General features: G+C 44.9%; 1 protein-coding gene and 1 long non-coding RNA gene across 4 annotated transcripts in view; both read right to left on the bottom strand.

Annotated features, from left to right (window-relative positions):
- Nucleotides 1-4,240: 4,240 nt before the first annotated feature.
- Nucleotides 4,241-6,574, bottom strand: LOC311439231. 2 transcript variants are annotated; one of them, XR_014694608.1, is made up of 3 exons: nucleotides 6,098-6,574; nucleotides 5,918-6,014; nucleotides 4,241-5,836 (listed from the first exon to the last, which is right to left on the bottom strand). It is a non-coding gene; the product is annotated as an uncharacterized lncRNA (long non-coding RNA). The 2 variants fall into 2 exon arrangements; XR_014694607.1 differs by having other exon boundaries at nucleotides 4,241-6,014.
- A 3,745-nt stretch (nucleotides 6,575-10,319) lies between these two features.
- Nucleotides 10,320-17,945, bottom strand: part of LOC311438752 (uncharacterized protein) — a 228,557-nt gene continuing 220,931 nt past the window's right edge. For both annotated transcript variants that reach the window (XM_084523583.1, XM_084523587.1), the window contains one exon: nucleotides 10,320-13,227. The gene's annotated coding sequence lies outside the window, so the exon portion shown is untranslated. The remainder of the gene's footprint in view (nucleotides 13,228-17,945) is intronic.

Here is a 17,945-nt window from a genome sequence, read left to right as displayed (position 1 = left end):
AAGAAACATCAATAGCAAAATGGGAAGTAAACTTGATCCAGCACTTCCTGAGTTCGTTCCTCCATAGCAGGCCTGTTGCTCCTGTCAACCCGGCTGGGTCTTCGGCAGTGCTGATGTGAATGAGTCACAGAAAAAAAGAAAAGAAAAAATAAAAAACATAGAATCATTAAGGTTGAAAAGACCAGGACAAACCTAAGAGTAGAGGGGGACAATCACCTCCCTGGACCTTCTGGTGGCCACACTATTCCTGATACAATCCAGGATGCCGTTGGCCTTAGCTAACTGGGCACGTTGCTGCGAGCGTCAACCAGTACCCCCAGATCTTTTTACTCTGTGCAGCTTTCGAGCCACTCTGCCCCAAGCCTGTAGCATTGCCTGGGGTTGTTGTGGCCAAAGTGGAGGACCCAGCCCCTTGCCATTTTGAACCTCATCCCATTGCTCTCTGTCCATTGATCCAACCTCGTCAGGTCCCCGTGCAGGGCCTTCCTACCGTCTGGCAGATCAATGCTTCCCCCAGCTTGGTGTTGTGTGCAAACTTCCTGAGGGTGTGCTCAATTCCCTCATCCAACTGATCAATAAAGATATTAAAAAGGATGGGCCACAACACTGACCCCTGGGAAACACCACTGGTGGCCGGTTGTCAACTGGCTTTCACTCTGTTCACCACTACTCTCTGGGCCTGGCCATCCAGCCAGTTTTTAACCCAGCAAAGAGTGTACCTGTCCAAGCCATGGGCTACTGGGTTATCCAGGACAATACTGTGGGGGACCGTGTCAGAGGCCTTGCTGAAGTATAGGCCTTTTCTCTCATCCACCAGGAGGGTCACCCAGTCTTAGAAGAAGATGAGGTTGGTCAGGCAGGACTTGCCTTTCATGAACCCATGCTGACTGGGCCTGATCCCACGGTTGTCCCACAAACGTTACGTGATTGCATTTGAGATGACCTATTATATCACTTCCTGGCACCAAGGTCAGGCTGACATGCGTATAGTTCCCTGTGTCCTCTTTACGACCCGTCTGTCACATTAGCAAGTCTCCAGTCATCTGGGACCTCCCCGGATGACTGTGGCTGCTGATAGATGATGGAAAGGAGCCCAGCAATCACATCTGCCAACTCCTTCAGCACACTTGGGTGGATCCCATTGGCTCCACAGACTTGTGACAGTCCAGGTGGAGCAGCAGGTCTCTAACTTTCCACCTGAATTGTGGGGGGTTTCTTCTGCTCCCCATCCCAGACTTCCAGGTCAGGAGGCTGAGACTTGACCACCTTCCTGGGCAAACCAGTCTAATGCCTATCCAGTCTTCCTGAGAAGAAATGTCTCCTGATTTCCAACCTAAACCTCCCCTGGCACAACTGGAGGCCATTCCCTCTAGTCCTATCACTGGTTATCTGTGAGAAGAGGCCAACCCCCAGCTCCTTTCAGGTAGCTGTAGAGAGCAGTAAGGTCTCCCTTGAGCCTTCTCTCCTCCAGACTAAACAACCCAAGTTCCCTCAGCTGCTCCTCACAGGACTTGTGTTCCAGGCCCTTCCCCAGCTTCGCAGCCCTTCTCTGGGCACACTCCAGGGCCTCGATGTCCTTCTTGTAGTGAGGCACCCAAAACTGAGCACAGTACTCAAGGTGCGGCCTCACCAGAGCAGAGTACAGGGGAATGATCACCTCCCTGGTCCTGCTGGCCACACTATTCCTGATACAAGCCAGGATGCCGTTGGCCATCTTGGCCACCTGGGCACCCTGCTGGCTCATGTTCAGGCAAGCATCGACCAACACCCCCAGATCCTTTTCCTCTGCAGAGCTTCCAGTCACTCTGCCCCAAGCCTGTAGCGTTGTCTGGGGTTGTTGCGGCCAAAGTGCAGGGCCCGGCCCTTTGCCATGTTGAACCTCATCGCTTTGGCCTTTGCTCATTGATCCAACCTGTCCAGGTCCCTCTGCAGGGCCTTCCTACCCTCTGGCAGATCACCACTTCCCCCCAACTTGGTGCTGGCTGCAAACGTCACGAGGGTACACTCAACTCCCTCTTCGAAATCATCAATAAATATACTAAAAAGGGCAGGCCCCAATACTGACCCCTGGGGAACAAGAGTCAAAGAAATTTACAGGATATCTGTCTGTACAAATAAAGTACAAGTAAAAAAAATAAATTAAAATAAATTGAAAAGAAACAAGCAAAAACAAAACAAAACAAAAACAAACAAACAAAAACAAACAAACAAAAAAACACAAAACAAAAACAAAAACAAAAAAACTTCCCCTAAGGGGAAGAGAATCGCTCCAAAATGTTTCATCATCACTGTGAAATGTGCGGCAGTGTGGTACATCCATCCTTCCAACAAAACCTGTACCTGCAGCATGCATGTCTGTCACTTCAATAGGAGCTGTGGGTGAAACACTACCTGAAATACGTCAAGGACGTGCACTACGTAATACATTATACCATTTTGAGTGCTTTTGAGTGCTGTTCATTAGAGGGGTTTTTTTGGCCGCTGAAAGTTTGAAGTAGCAGAGCACCACTGATTGACACTAAAGGGGAGTCTGGCTCATTATTGGCCCAAGTTTGTTTGGACTGTAAAAAGTAATTAAAGGTATAGGGGTGAAAAATAGGAAAATGCTATGTAAGGTCTTAAAATGCTTACAGTTCATTTTCAGCTCATGTGAGATAATGAAAACAAACTCTTAGAGGACACAGCAGATCAGGGTCAGAAAGGCATTAATTCAGCAGAGCCAGATGGTTTCTGCAGGGACATCTGGAAGTGAGCAGCGTGCCGGGAGCCAGCAGGGCAGGAGCTCTGTGGCAGCACTGCTTATGTGCAGCCTGCCAGCTCTGGTGTGTGTGCCCCTCTGTGTGCACACCTGGTGGGGTGCAGTATTTTGTAAGGTGGAGACAGTGGCAGTGAGGTGGGAGTCATGTTGGCAAAGCACATGATTTCCTCCTTCAAACAAAATGAAGAAACATATCAACAACAGAGTAATTCTGGTGATCATTTGTGTACTTTGGCCTCACGGTTACAGCCAAGAATAGCGATGGTACTCTCTGCTAGCGCATTGCTCCAGCTGAAATTTGTTTGATCGTAATATCCATAGACCAGTCTACAAGAGCTGCAGATATTAGCATGCAATATCCCTGTGATGTGTTGGGAAAGCATGTCATTTTACATGCCTTATTCACATTCCCCCTTTCCTCCTGTTAGAATTGTGCCCACAGTCACGCACTGTGGTTGAGGTTGCAGGAGAAGGAATCACTCTCTTGTGTCTGGGTAGTTAAGAAGGCTGTGTCCTCCCCTTTACTGTAGGGTCCTTGTTCTGTCCCAAACACTCAGGGGCAGCTTAGGGCTTCATTTCCACTTTGTTACATGATGCTGGAAAGTCTTACACACCAGACAGCAACAGTGTGGGTAAACAGCATGCATGGAGAAAGAAAATAGAGATGCATTACTTCCTGAAACATTTGGGAAATGTTACTGAAATGGTGCAGAAAGCCAACTAATTCAAAGTGCTCCAAAAGTACCAAATAAACACTGAAATCAAAATGGTTATCTAAAGAAAAATAGAAGTTTAATTAAAAAAAAAAAATACTGCAAGAAAAACAACACTTTTAAAAGTACCACTTGGTGCTTATTTCTAATGAAAATCCCTTTAATAGATAGTTTGACATCCTAATACTTACAGTTTAGGTAGCAAATTCAAAGCTCCCTACTTTTTTTTTTTTTTTGAATGTGTATTTTTTTTTTTTTTTTGCTAGTTTCTAAAACCAATTTACCCTCAGGAATCCCAGAATTTTTTCATGTTCACAAGAGGTCTGATTGCTGGAATATCTAACTTTTTTTTTTTAAATGACCTTTCATGACATTCATTTGCTTCTTTTGTTATTCAGCAGCCTTATTCTTCCATTAACACATGTAATTCAGTACTTGGCTTGTTGTGGGAATGGTGCAAGGCATCCGCTTTTCAAGAATGGGACGTTGATTAAGAAAAGATAGTTACTGAAAAGATGGGGATGTTTGTTGCTCTTAATAACAAAGCATTCTTAATTTGTGCATGCTCTGTTATATTTGTCATTGCTTAAGTACATGTGTACAGACCACTGGATAAGAGTATTAAAAATTAATTGTGCTTACATATTTAACACTTCACATTTTATTCATTCTCATTAATATGGAAATATAGTATTTATTTTGTGAGAATTCTCTCAAGACAAAGCTATTTGTACTACAACAAAAATACTTTTTAAATCCCAGTGATGAACGCAACCTCCTCATTGTGCCCTGAAGATTGCTTTGCAAAATCATGACTGCAACATGCTCTACATCCAACAGGGGTGTTCTCCTACTTGAAGTATGGTGTGGAGCTGGTGAGTTTGCAGAGCTGGCGCCAAATAGTTGTGAATTTGTGAACAGCATGGGCTTAGGATGACAACTTTGAGTGGAGCCTAAATTGCACATTTTATTTATTTTTAATGATTGTCTTGCATATTTTCTAAAAATAAATATGTTTAGTTATATAACTAGCAAATGCGACCATAATTATGATTCACTTTAAATAAGGCTTGATTCTACTACCAGGTTCTGTCATGTCAGATGATTGCCACTGATATTAGGACATTATATCACATCAACAAATATTCTGAAGTGCTGTAATTTGGAAGAACTATTCATGCGTGGTATTTATGGTCACATTGAGTATACATACACACACAAAAAATATGAAGCAGCTATCTTTTGATTCAAGTACAGGAAAATGTTTTAGTCATGCCAACTTTCATATAGTTGCACCCTGTAGTTAAAAGGCAAGTAAAAGGCCAATAGCAGGAATGAAGGCTACTTTTTAAATAGATATTACTTTATGGAAATGAGAATTTCCATTTTAGACGTAATTGGCTGCAACTTCATTATCTGAAACCTGCAGTGTGGCATACCATATCTCACAGTATTGCTAGAAGAAGTCTGCTTTACCAGCAGCCATCCCTCAAAAATTAGCTAAGTCCTTATTCAAGTCCAATTTTAAAAATGTCTGCTGATACAGCTATAATATGCAATTACAGCTGAAAGCAGGAAAGACACATTCGTGCCTATGCCCTGTGCTCAATTCAAAGACAGATTCCAAGACATTTTGATGAAAACACGCATCTGTAGCAAATGTTATATCGTCATACACATAGAACTGGTAATTCCCATTTCTTAATTATCAAAATTGTGAAGTAACTCAGGAAAGAAAACTGATCAGATAATGAATTATCAGGTGTAATCTCAGTCAGAAAATCTACCTATACCAGTGAGGCACCTGTTGGGCCAGACTTATAAACTTTATGACCAGCATTGAGTAGTTTGTCAAACATCTGATTCATACAGATACTGTATATGATGTGGAACACCTGCTATTCTGCTTTCATTTTAACAGACATTACAGGCTTCAGACCTCAGCATTCAACACACAAAATCGTGACGTAGTGAGTGGGGAACACTCATTAAATAATAATTATACTGGTCAAAGTCTAGTTAATTTACTGCAGCAGTTTAAGACTTAGCCCCCAAAGTGTAAGCTGGCTGTCCTGCCAAAGAATACAATCCCACACAAGAATCAGGGAAATGGAACATCAGGCCATGCCTGAGATGGCACAGCATGTATGCAGCATTTAACTCAAACCACTTTAATTTAAACAGTCTTTGCTCTTGAAGACTTGAAGAACTTGAACACTTTAACATACTTGAAGAACATTTTAACACACACAAATCCATGGGTCCCGATGGGATGCATCCATGTGTGCTGAGGGAACTGGTGGAGGTGATCGCCAAACCACTCTATCATCTTTGAAAGGGCCTGGAGAACAGATGTGCCTGAAGACTGGAGGAAAGCCAATGTCACTCTGGTCTTCAAGAAGGGCAAGAAGGAGTAGCTGGGAAACTACAGGCGAGTAAGTCTCACCTCTGTCCGTGGAAAGGTATTGGAGCAAATTCTTGGGGGGGACCAGGAGCGGGGACCAGAACTGGGGACCAGCTGAGAATCCATCAAAGTAAGTTCACTGGAAACAGACAAGGTGAAAGAAGTCCTCAAGCTCCCTAACCCAAATCAAATTTTTAACCCAGGAACACTTACCTCACTTACCTGCCAGCTTCTGAAGTTGACTCACTGCCGAACAACTTCACGGGGAAGTAGCACCACCAGGGTTTTCCTGTTCTGAGTAGTCACCACCGATGTTACTAGCTCACAGAGTCTCCAAAACTATTTCACAGAGATGGTAGAAAACACAAAGAAAAAGCAGCCTACTTGGGAACACTGAGTCCATTTCACCAGGACAGTAGAAAAGCACCCTAAGTAACCTGAACCTCAAACTCCCCTGGAGTGGCAATTCTTCCCATAACTCCTCATGCTTCCTATATAGGAAAGGTCAAATGATCCCCACCTGGCAGATTTCACTTCATATGTGTGGAGTCATGAGACCTTGTGGAATAGGCTCATCAACCTGGTTTCAATGTTTAAGGTTCAATTGCTCCTTATCACTAACAGAAATAACCTGACAAGGGACTTAGTGGTTAAGAGTTGACCTAATGAATTAAATACAAAAGGCATGTAAGGGTCATCTTTCTGCTAGTCATTCTGTGAGGAAAATTAGTACAGAGCCTGTTAAAATAAGATAAATAAACATAAATAAAATAAATAAAAGAAAAAAGAAAATGACCTAAAAGGCAAAATTGCCATCATAGATTTTCATCTGTCTAGTCACAACAGATAAAGAATATAGCAATCAGAAAGACTTTACTTGACATTAATGTTGCTTAAATTTGCTTTTCTGAGATCTCTCCTTTATGCCGGACTTTTCAAAATCTAGCGCCATGACCTCCGACTGCAGTATTTACTTTGGCTGCATATAAACTATCACGTATAAATGCCAGGATCCAGATCCTCACTCCCTATTCAGGTCAAGGACCGGGCTGAAAGTTTTGGCTTTAATTTGGTTACATGACTACATTGCTGTCGTCGTGGTTTCCCCCAGCTGGCAGCTAAGCACCACACAGCCGTTCGCACAGCTGTTCGTTCGCTCAAGGCTTGTTGGAGCAACATGTGTAGGAGCAGTTTAATATTTTATGCATGCAAGGGATTGAAGTGTAAATATGGCCTCATGGCTGAACAGTGGGTATTATTAAGTTTCCATTGGTCTTTGTGGAAGAACAGCACACAGGAAATCAGCAGGAAACAGCTAAAAGACACTTCATCACAATTCATAGTGGTTCTAAAAATTACATTTTATTAAGAAAAGTTATTTTATTAAGAAAAGGTTACACATAGACAAGTTCATATAGCAAGTGTGGGGTGTTGCAGAATTCTGGTCCGCAGCTGATGGCACCATCTGCTCCTCCATAGGACTGTCCCGTAGGATGTTGATGCGTCTCCAGTGGTGTGTCAAGGAGAGGCGGCCAGGAGCGTGGTATCATGGGCTCGTGTCCTTGTCCAGCGCCAAAGCTGGCAGAGAAGCAAAAGCACTAACAAGCGAACCCCTGTGTGTTGTGCCACCCACCTCCTGGGCCCACCCTGTCACCAGCCCCATTGTGATGTGGCCGTGACATCAGTGGGGCTGGTACCAGCAGCACAATGTGGGAAGGGAATGGGTGTTGACCTTCCTTAGCAAGTGGCCATGGAGTCCAGGGATCTCTCCTGTAGAACATTGACGTGTCATGGGCTCGCGTCTGTGTCTAGCACTGAGGCTAGCAGAGAAGCAAGTACAGACAACAAGAGAACCGCCATGTCTAATACCAGGCATCTCCTGGGCCCACCATGTCACCAGCCCCACTGTGATGTGGCTGTGACATCAGTGGGGTCGGTGCCAGTGACACAATATGGGAAGGGACTGGGTGTTGACCTTCCTTATCATGTGGCCATGGAGTCCAGGGATCTCTCCTGTAGAATGTTGACACGTCTCCAGAGGAGTGCTGGAAGAAGGCTGTAGCCATGATCTTGCTCTGTCCTTTTCCAGGATTCTATCTGTAATAATAAATAATTTAAAAAAAAACAGCTGGAGGGGAGCAGCTGCCCTTCATTGCAATGGAGGGCCTCTCCTCTCCCTTCTCAGCCCACACTCATCTGGCTACTCCTCGGCTGGACTGGCCGGAATGGCCTGCTGCGGCCCTTTTATAGCTGCCAGGGATGGCCGCGTCACGGACTCCCCCTGTGACATGGCCACCGCCAACATTCTGTCCCCTGTGACATGGCCATGGCATCACCAGGACCAGTGCCCACTGAGCAGAAGAAGCGGTTAAATAAAATAAAGTAAAATAAAAGTATAACAACAAACAACAACCACTTGTGATTCTGGGGAGAGAAATTCAGCAGCTGTAAGATTGGTTTGAAGATCAGCAGCTCAGCAAAGGTTAAAAGAGCATCAAATCCTGCAGGTACTGCCTACCCACTGCCACATTTTAAAGATTTGTGTGGTACTTGCTGCTGAGATTTGTGGGCTTGAAGGCTCAATTGCAGCAGAAAAATGTTTGTTGTCTGGAGGTGATGCTTCACACTTTGGGTATGAAAGATGTCCAGAAATTCTGTGATTCTGTGTTCATCCTAATCCACAACATAGCACCCTACCAGCTCCTAGGAGGAAAATTAACTCTATCCTAGCTGAAACCAGGACAGCTGTTTTCTGGCAGGTCACAGGGAGAAGATTGGCTGGCTTGGGGGAGCTTCCGTACATGTGGCTTTTAAGCTGCAGACAAAACGTTCCACTAGATCTGGAAGTTTGAAGATTTGCTGAGTGGTTAGAAAGCTGCCTGGCAGAGAAGACCTGGGAGTATTGGTGGATAGTCAGCTGAACATGAGCCAGCAGTGTGCTCAGGTGGACAAGAAGGCCAACGGTATCCTGGCTTGTATAAGAAGCAGTGTGGCCAGCAGGTCTAGAGAAGTGATTTTCCCCCTGTACTTGGCTCTGGTGAGGCTGCACCTCGAGTACTGTGTTCAGTTTTGGGCCCCTGGCTACAAGAAGGACATGGAGGTGCTTGAGCGAGTCCAGAGAAGGGCGACGAAGCTGGTGAGGGGCCTGGAGAACAAGTCCTACGAGGAGCAGCTGAAGGAGCTGGGATTGTTCAGCCTGGAAAAGAGAAGGCTCAGGGGCGGCCTTATCGCACTCTAGGGGTACCTTAAAGGAAGCTGTAGTGAGGTGGAGTTGGTCTATTTTCCCATGTGCTTGGTGACAGGATGAGGAGAAATGGGCTAAAGTTGTGCCAGGTTTAGGTTGTTTAGGTTGGATATTAGAAAGAACTTCTTTACTGATAGGGTTGTTAGACATTGGAACAGGCTGCCCAGGGAAGTGGTGGAGTCACCATCCCTGGAAGTCTTCAAAAGACCTTTAGATGTAGAGCTTAGGGATATGGTTTAGTGGGGACTGTTAGCGTTAGGTCAGAGGTTGGACTCGATGATCTTGAGGTCTCTTCCAACCTAGAAATTCTGTGATTCTGTGATTCTGTGGGAGGCTGAGTCTCCCTGGCTGTTCACGTAACAGACAAGAGCCTCAGCTTTTAGCCCTAAGCAACGATTTGTACTGCCAGGCGGGGAACTAGTTCTTCTTAAGCCAGGGACCATTTCAGCATCTTTAAAGCTACAGAAAGGCTTGAAGGCTCTGTGGAATCATGTTCCTGGCGCAAAAATCTGGGGACCAGGACTGGGTAAGTGGGGTGCAAGTGTGTTGGGGAGCAAGCTCTCTGAGCTGATTACCAGGGCTTTAAACTAGGTTTGATGGGGGAAGGGAGGGGAACTAAAGGTGATAGAGAAGGGCTAGGGGAAGTCGTCACTGTTATAAATGGCTCAATCTTCAAAATAGGACTATAATCAAAGTTTACAATTTATTAAAGGAATAGAGATAAGCAAACAGCGCTGGGTGCGCTGGGAGTCTCTGCTCCACCAAGATGCACACCAGTTACATCAAGCAGCTGATTTTTATGCTCCTAGGCTACTAAACATATTAATTACTACTTCTAAAAAAAACTGGGGTTATTATAATTAGTTTCCGGAATCTAAACCCTCCTACTGGAGCATGCGTATCAGTCTCTGGTGGTCCCTCTGGGGGGTCTCTCATGCTGAAGGCTCATAGTCTTCCTCCCTCTTGTCCTTCTCCTTTGTCCAACTTGGCTGTATGTCAGAGACTTGTGCAGCTTTGTCTTTTAGTTGTTCTTCAGCTCTCCCCGTCTCCTTAGTCTCCTGGCCATATATCAGAGACTTGCATAGTGTCCCATGCAATAGTCATAACAGTTAGCAGCTATTCTGAACCTCCCCCCGCCCCCCCCCCCCCCCCCCCCAGATATCAGAGACTTAAAGGAAAAGCCTACAAATACATAAATACATTTCCCTTCAAGCTCTCTAGTGACACGAATTGCTAAAACATTCCTTTGCAAGATATGAGAACTATATACATTAACCACTCTGTTTTTCTTAGACTTATGGTTATACAAGGGTATGTAAGACAGAAGGTCACATTCATTGTACCATGCAGCCCTAGCATTGTTCCATATTGACACGAATCAGATGAACACATTTCACATTACTGTCACTGTTGAAGACAGGGGAAAAACTTCTGAGCTCTCTCATAGGACTGTCTGGCTGACTGGCTGAGCTCAGAGGGTGGTGATTGGTGGCGCAGAGTCTGGCTGGAGTCCTGTGGCTAGCGGTGTTCACTAGGGGTCGGTGCTGGGTCCAGTCTTGTTCAACATCTTCATTGACAACCTTGATAAAGGAATAGTGTCTGCCCTCAGCAAGTACACTGATGATACAAAGCTGGGAGGAGTGGCTGACACTCCAGAAGGCTGTGCTGCCATTCAGCGAGACCTGGACAGGCTGGAGAGCAGGGCAGGAAGACACCAAATGAGGTTTAAAAACAGCAAGTGGAGAGTCCTGCACCTGGGAAGGAACAACCACATGTATCAGTACAGGCTGGGGGACGACCTCCTGGAGAGGAGCTCTAAGGAGAAGGACCTGGGGGTCCTGGCAGACGACAGGTTGACAATGAGCCAGCAGTGTGCCCTGATGGCCAAGAGAGCTAATGGGATCTGGGTGTGCATTAAAAGGAGTGTGGCCAGCAGGTCAAGGGAGGTGATCCTCCCCCTCTTCTCTGCCCTGGTCAGAGACTCCAGTCACCTGGAGTACTGTGTCCAGTTTGGGCTCCCTGGTACAAAAAAGACAGGGATCTTCTGGAGAGAGTCCAGCAGAGGGCCACAAAGATGATACGGGGCCTGGAGCATCTTCCCTGTGAAGAAAGGCTGAGAGACCTGGGTCTGTTCAGCCTTAAAAAGACTGAGAGGGGAATTCATCAATGTGTATAAATACCTGAGGGGTGGAAGACAAAGGGATTTGGCCAACCTCTTTTCAGTGGTTTGTGGGGACAGGACAAGAGGCAATGGCCACAAAATGGAGGACAGAAAATTCCGCACTGACATGCAAAATAACTTCTTCACAGTGAGGGTGACGGAGCAGTAGGACAGGCTGCCCAGGGAGATTCTGGAGTCTCCTTTTCTAGAGATATTCAAGGCCCATCTGGACGCCTACCTGGGCAGCCTGTTCTGAGGAACCTGCTTTGGCAGGGGGGTTGGACCCGACGATCTCTTGAGGTCCCTTCCAACCCCTACAGTTCTGTGATTCTGTGAAGTGCTTACAAAGTGAATGCAAACCTGTTTGCGTTTTTTTCCCCAAAGACCAGTATCTTTAAACTGTGAATCATACCAGGTATAAGCATTCTTCACTGCAGAGGGAATAGCTGCTTTTAGTTAATGTCATAAAAGTCAACTCTTTCATTTACTTTGTAATTCTAAGAAGAAAAATTAATAAAATAAGAAAACCCTAATGGAAAACAAACACAGGGATAAGATATTTTAAAAATAATAATTGGAAAAGTACGTGTGTGTGTTTCTGCTTACAGCTAACTATTAATCAAATAATTTGATTCTTTGGCTTTTGAATTGATTCACAACTGTGGTGCCTACACAGTATAGTGAGAACACAATGTTATTTGGGTGGTTATACAGACTCCGACAATATGAATTATTAAACGCTTTCACTAGATATACCATGAACTCACTGCAAATACATCACCTGCTGGCAGGGACTAGTACCCGTGAGCTCTCTCTGATTTCCCATTCTGCTGGGAAAGGAATCTTTTTTCCTGACTCACGCTGTGTAAACAGGTGCTATCAAATAAAAAGGCATATGGCATCAACGTGACAGCACCATCTCACAAGAAGGGCTTCCCGTGGCTGGTGGCACATGTACCATCACTCAGGCTGTCCCTTTGAATGTGCTGAGAGAGAGCAAACAACAAGACCTAAGCATCCGTGTCAGAGGGAGTCTGAGGATGAGACCAGGAAACAAACAGTCTGCTTTGAGGTGCAGCCACCGGGAGACAAATAATTACCCCTGAGAAATGAGCTTATGTTTTGAAAGCAGCTGAATGACACGGGGAGACTGTGTCCTCCCATGAATTGTACTATTCAATTTGTCTGCTTAAATGTGGAAAGCAGAGCAGGGACCAGAAGGATGGAATTCATTGAACAAGAAAGGGAAAGGACAGGTTAATACTGAATAGCTGCAGTGCAGTGAGGTTTCCATTTTTCTTTTCCCACATTGATGCTCTTATTATCAGATTACAGAACGAAGCCACCATCTGCTCATTACTTTTCTGGCCTTCTCATCTTGCAGTCCCTTTTCTGTAGAGTGTCACCCTTGAATTCTTCATCAGGATGAGTGGAGAACACCTTCAGTTTTATAGAGGGTCTCGTCTTTTGTTTGGGGACATGCTTTAGGAGATGCATGTCGTTTCACCTTCCTAGAATTGAAACCTACATATCCCAAGCCTGCACTTCCCCAGTGAAGGCTTGAAAGAGCAGACAGCAGCACAGGCTGAATATCATAGACCAGCTTTTTCAAAGCCCCTACACTCAAGGTCCCAAGCATACAGAGCTTGAGGTAGGGTCAAGGCCCTGGTTTCTGACTTCTAGAAAGGAGCAGGAGTTCATCCGTCTCTTCTTGCTTGGTGTCTTTCACAGCTTCTTGCTCAGTGCGTGGGCCTCTTCAATTGCTTGGAAAGCATTTGGTTTTCTGTGCTGGTGGACGAAGCCATGTAGCTAACTGTAGCAGCCCTGATCACCCTGCTGGAGCCAAGCAGCTAGTCCATAAGTGCACGAGGTGGATGGGATCTCTTATCTCTATCCCAACGTAAATCACAATCCTTGCAACTCTAATGGAGCATGGTTATGGAAAGTCTGGCAATTGAAAACAAACAGAAAAAAAGAACTTATAACCTAGTGACTCTATATACCTTAAAAACAAAAACAAACAACAACAAAAAAAAAAAAACACTCAAAACACTGGTGAAACTCATTAACATTATTATGTAAACATACATTGGAAGAAACTGCATGAGCATGCTTTATCTAGAGCTCTCTTTGGAGACTTATCATATGTGTTTATATGCATTTCTGAGATACCTCAGGGCATGTCTGCTGCATAGTGCAGTGGAGATGCACAAGCTAAAGGTAACTCTAAATGAACTAAATCTGGTACCAGAAACCATACAGCCACTCTAAGGGTAAATCTGCTCTGTTATACCTTGTTTCATCAGGTTAACACAGCTCTGTGGATGGGCTAACATGATCACATTGCTTCTGCTACCTGAATTAACTCATGTCAATTAGCTTTGTGTATATCAACATTGAATGCTTCTGTCTTCTTCTTCTTCTTCTTTTTTTTTTTTTTTTTTTTTTAAATATATGCCCCAAATGATATCTTAGACCTCAGAATAAAATAACATTCAATTCACACAAAATTAAATCAACTTGAGAAGTTGTACCTTCAGATAAGGCAAATTTAAAATATAGATTTCTACATACTGAAAATACAGAAACCAGTGACAATTCAACTGAGATTAATAGCAATTAAGCCAAACATAATTATATCTTTGAAACTTGCACAAAGGGAGAAAGGATAATGTGCCCAACACATTCATATTCAGCAGCTTAATGTTGTGCATGAATACGCCATTAGTAAGCCACAGGAAAAATAGTCACGTTGTTTTCCCTTAGCAGTTTTTGTTAGTGTGCTTGAAATAACACAAGTTAAAAATCATCTGCATGCTGCATTCCCTGGACTGGCTCCTCACCTGGTGTGAGCAGTCACAGCTCCATCAGCTCCTATTTTTCTACAAGCAAATAACAGAGGTTTGCATGTAGATGCTTACTGAAAGTATCCAATACTACTGAAAAAGCAAATGTAGCAGCCCCAATACCTTACCCAGTAGCTGATTCTTAGTACAAAAACCATTTGCAGTTAACACTACTTTATTAATTAATCATAGAATGATGAATTGGATACTGGTTTCCCTACCTGCTTTATTTGGAATAAGACATCTACACACAAGTAGCTCCCATTAAAGCTAATCAGTGTGACCTTTTAGGATGCTGTAGAATTACAATTTTGTGCAAGGCTCAGATGGTAACTCCAGGCAGCTGCCATAGTGCACCAGCTGTAGGATGTTACTCCACACCTCAGTGACACAAGAAATACACCCACTGAGTTTTCAGTACAAGGTCAGATAAGTTAGCGGGGCCTAGCCATCCAAAGAGGTTTCAGAAAATGAACCGGGATTTGTTCTGAAGCAGAGCAGGATATGGCCATGCAATACCTTCTGCTACCAACTTTTTGTTATTATTCCTTGTGGCAGCAGCAATGCCTGCTACAGGACGTTAAGAATCAATAGGTAGGATAGAGAGAGAAAGAAAGAAGGAAACTCTAACATCACATATACAAACCTGTTTCAGAGAGATCTAACTAATGCTGTCACCATTACTTTTTAATAAGTGCTAGAAGATCAGGGATTTACAATAGTAATTGAATAATATACCTCATTTTAGTACCACAAGTGAGTGATATTCACAAGGCTCCACCACAAATTTTATTTTGTCCATGGAGGCACCAGCAGACTCCCAGCTTGGTTTGAAGGCTCATCAAGCAGAGCTATCCCCAGGGGCTCAGTGAGTAGGGATGAGCAGACTGAGAACTTATGCACAGTTTTCTGCCATGTGAAAAACACATCACACTTATTTTCTATTATTTTTAATGTCAGTTTCTCAGCTGTTTCTCACAGTAGTAAAAAATGTACCCAGCTCCTGTTTAAAGCAGGGTCCTAGTCTCTACGCTAGGATTTCCTTTCCTTTAATTTTGTGACAATGATGTCTTGTAACAGATTTTTGGGATTGTAAACAATGCCTATCCCTTCAGGCACCTCCTACTCTTAAATTAATATATACACAAACATTCAGAAAATGGACAAGCAGAAAATGCAAATTTGCCTTTATTTATTTATTTAACTGTCAGGTTTTGGTCATCTGTATTGCTAATGTTTGTCTGTTTGCTTGTTTTTTAAAGTCATTCCTACTAAGTGGTGGGGACTGAAGGCAGAGTCAGTACTGTAGGCACAGCTCACCCTGCTCCGTGTCACCTGGTGTTTTCATGTCCTTATTTCACCTCGTACCTACGTACCTCAGAGGAACACTGGGGCTTTTCCACAGTGATGGGAGTTCACCAAACCAAGGTGGCACACTACAGTCAACTCCTGAAGTTAGAATAAACGTGCATGAAATGTTGAGGCGCTACCATCAATTCAACTGTGTAATCATTTGGCAGCTTTAGCTTATTTAGCAACTAAAATCCATTTTTAGCAACTAAAACCCTTTCAATTATGTTTTTATTCCTTTTTTTTTTTTTTTTTTTTTTTTTTTAATGAAAAACCTCCTCTAAGAAAAAAGAAAATCTCCATTGCTCTCCAGAGCTGTGGCAGCAGAGCCCCTCAGTGGGGCCACCACGCATGGTGCCAGGTGATGGCTTTGTGCCCAGAAACTGCAGCAGGGTGTGAGGAGCGCACATTTCTCCTTCCCTGCCTGCCTCAATCAGGTGACCGTGTTGTGGGATGGGTTGGGTGGTGGCTGGGGGGCTCTGTCTGCATTCTTTGATAAGCATACAAAGGTTTTTTGTGGATTTGATAAGCTTCTCCTACTTAACTCTTGATATATACTTCTACCCAAGTTTTATTCTTTGAACAAAACATGACTGTAAAGATATCAGAAACAAAAATACTCTATTCATATCATAAATTCAAGCTACATTTTATCCTGTGTTAAGGACCAATGTGTTAATTGTTGCATGCTTCTAAAAATGTGGCTAGGTGGACAGGCCATTCAACTTGCTTTTTCAAGCTTTTCCCCATAGTTTATCTTTCTAAATAGTTAACCTAAAAGAAAAGGAAATATATATATATTACAGAATCACAGAATTTTCTAGGTTGGAAGAGACCTCAAGGTCATCGAGTCCAACCTCCAACCTAACGCTAACAGCCCTCCACTAAACCATATCCCTAAGCTCTACATCTAAGCGTCTTTTGAAGACTTCCAGGGATGGTGACTCCACCACTTCCCTGGGCAGCCTGTTCCAATGCCTCACAACCCTTTCTGTAAAGAAGTTCTTCCTAACATCTAACCTAAAACTCCCCTGGCTCAACTTAAGCCCATTCCCCCTCGTCCTGTCACCAGGCACGTGGGAGAACAGGCCAACCCCCACCTCTCTACAGCCTCCTTTAAGGTATCTGTAAAGAGCAATAAGGTCACCCCTGAGCCTCCTCTTCTCCAGGCTGAACAAGCCCAGCTCCCTCAGCCGCTCCTCGTAGGACTTGTTCTCCAGGCCCCTCACCAGCTTCGTCGCCCTTCTCTGCACCCGCTCAAGCACCTCCATGTCCTTCTTGTAGCGAGAGGCCCAAAACTGAACACAGTACTCGAGGTGCGGCCTCACCAGAGCTGAGTACAGGGGGACGATCACTTCCCTAGCCCTGCTGGTCACGCTGTTCCTAATACAAGCCAGGATGCCGTTGGCCTTCTTGGCCACCTGAGCACACTGCTGGCTCATATTCAGCCGACTGTCCACCATCACTCCCAGGTCCTTCTCTGCCTGGCAGCTTTCCAACCATTCCTCTCCCAGCCTGTAGCTCTGCTTGGGGTTATTGCGCCCCAGGTGCAGGACCCGGCACTTGGCCTTGTTAAACTTCATGCAGTTGACCTCAGCCCATCGGTGCAGCCTATCCAGATCCTCCTGCAGAGCTTTCCTACCCTCGAGCAGATTGACACACGCACCTAACTTGGTGTCATCTGCGAACTTACTGAGGGTGCACTCGATGCCCTCGTCCAGATCATCGATGAAGATATTAAAGAGGACCGGCCCCAGCACCGAGCCCTGGGGGACGCCACTAGTGACTGGCCTCCAACTGGACTTGGCTCCATTCACCACGACTCTTTGGGCCCGGCTATCCAGCCAGTTTCTAACCCAACGAAGCGTGCGCCAGTCCAAGCCAAGAGCAGCCAGTTTCTTGAGGAGAATGCTGTGGGAGACGGTGTCAAAAGCCTTGCTGAAGTCAAGGTAGACCACATCCACAGCCTTTCCCTCATCCACCCAGCGCGTCACTCTGTCATAGAAGGAGATCAGGTTCGTCAGGCATGACCTGCCTTTCATAAAGCCATGCTGACTGGGCCTGATCGCCTGCTTCCCCTTCAAGTGCTGCATGATGACTCTCAGGAGGATCTGCTCCATGAGCTTTCCTGGCACTGAGGTCAAACTGACAGGCCTGTAGTTTCCTGGGTCTGCCCTCCGGCCCTTCTTGTAGATGGGCGTCACGTTTGCTAGCCGCCAGTCGATTGGGACCTCCCCCGATAGCCAGGACTGTTGATAAATGATGGACAGCGGCTTGGCCAGCTCCTCTGCCAGTTCCCTCAGTACCCTTGGGTGGATCCCATCTGGCCCCATCGACTTGTGCACATCTAAGTGCCGTAGTAGGTCACCAACCAGTTCTTCATGGATAATGAAGGCCACATCCTGCTCCCCATCCCCTTCCACCAGCTCAGGGTACTGGGTATCCAGAGAACATCCGGTATTGCCGCTA

Source organism: Aythya ferina (genome assembly GCF_964211825.1).
Source record: "Aythya ferina genome assembly, chromosome: 6".
NCBI classification, from domain to species: Eukaryota; Metazoa; Chordata; class Aves; order Anseriformes; family Anatidae; genus Aythya; species Aythya ferina.
This window is presented reverse-complemented; position numbering and strand designations above follow the sequence as displayed.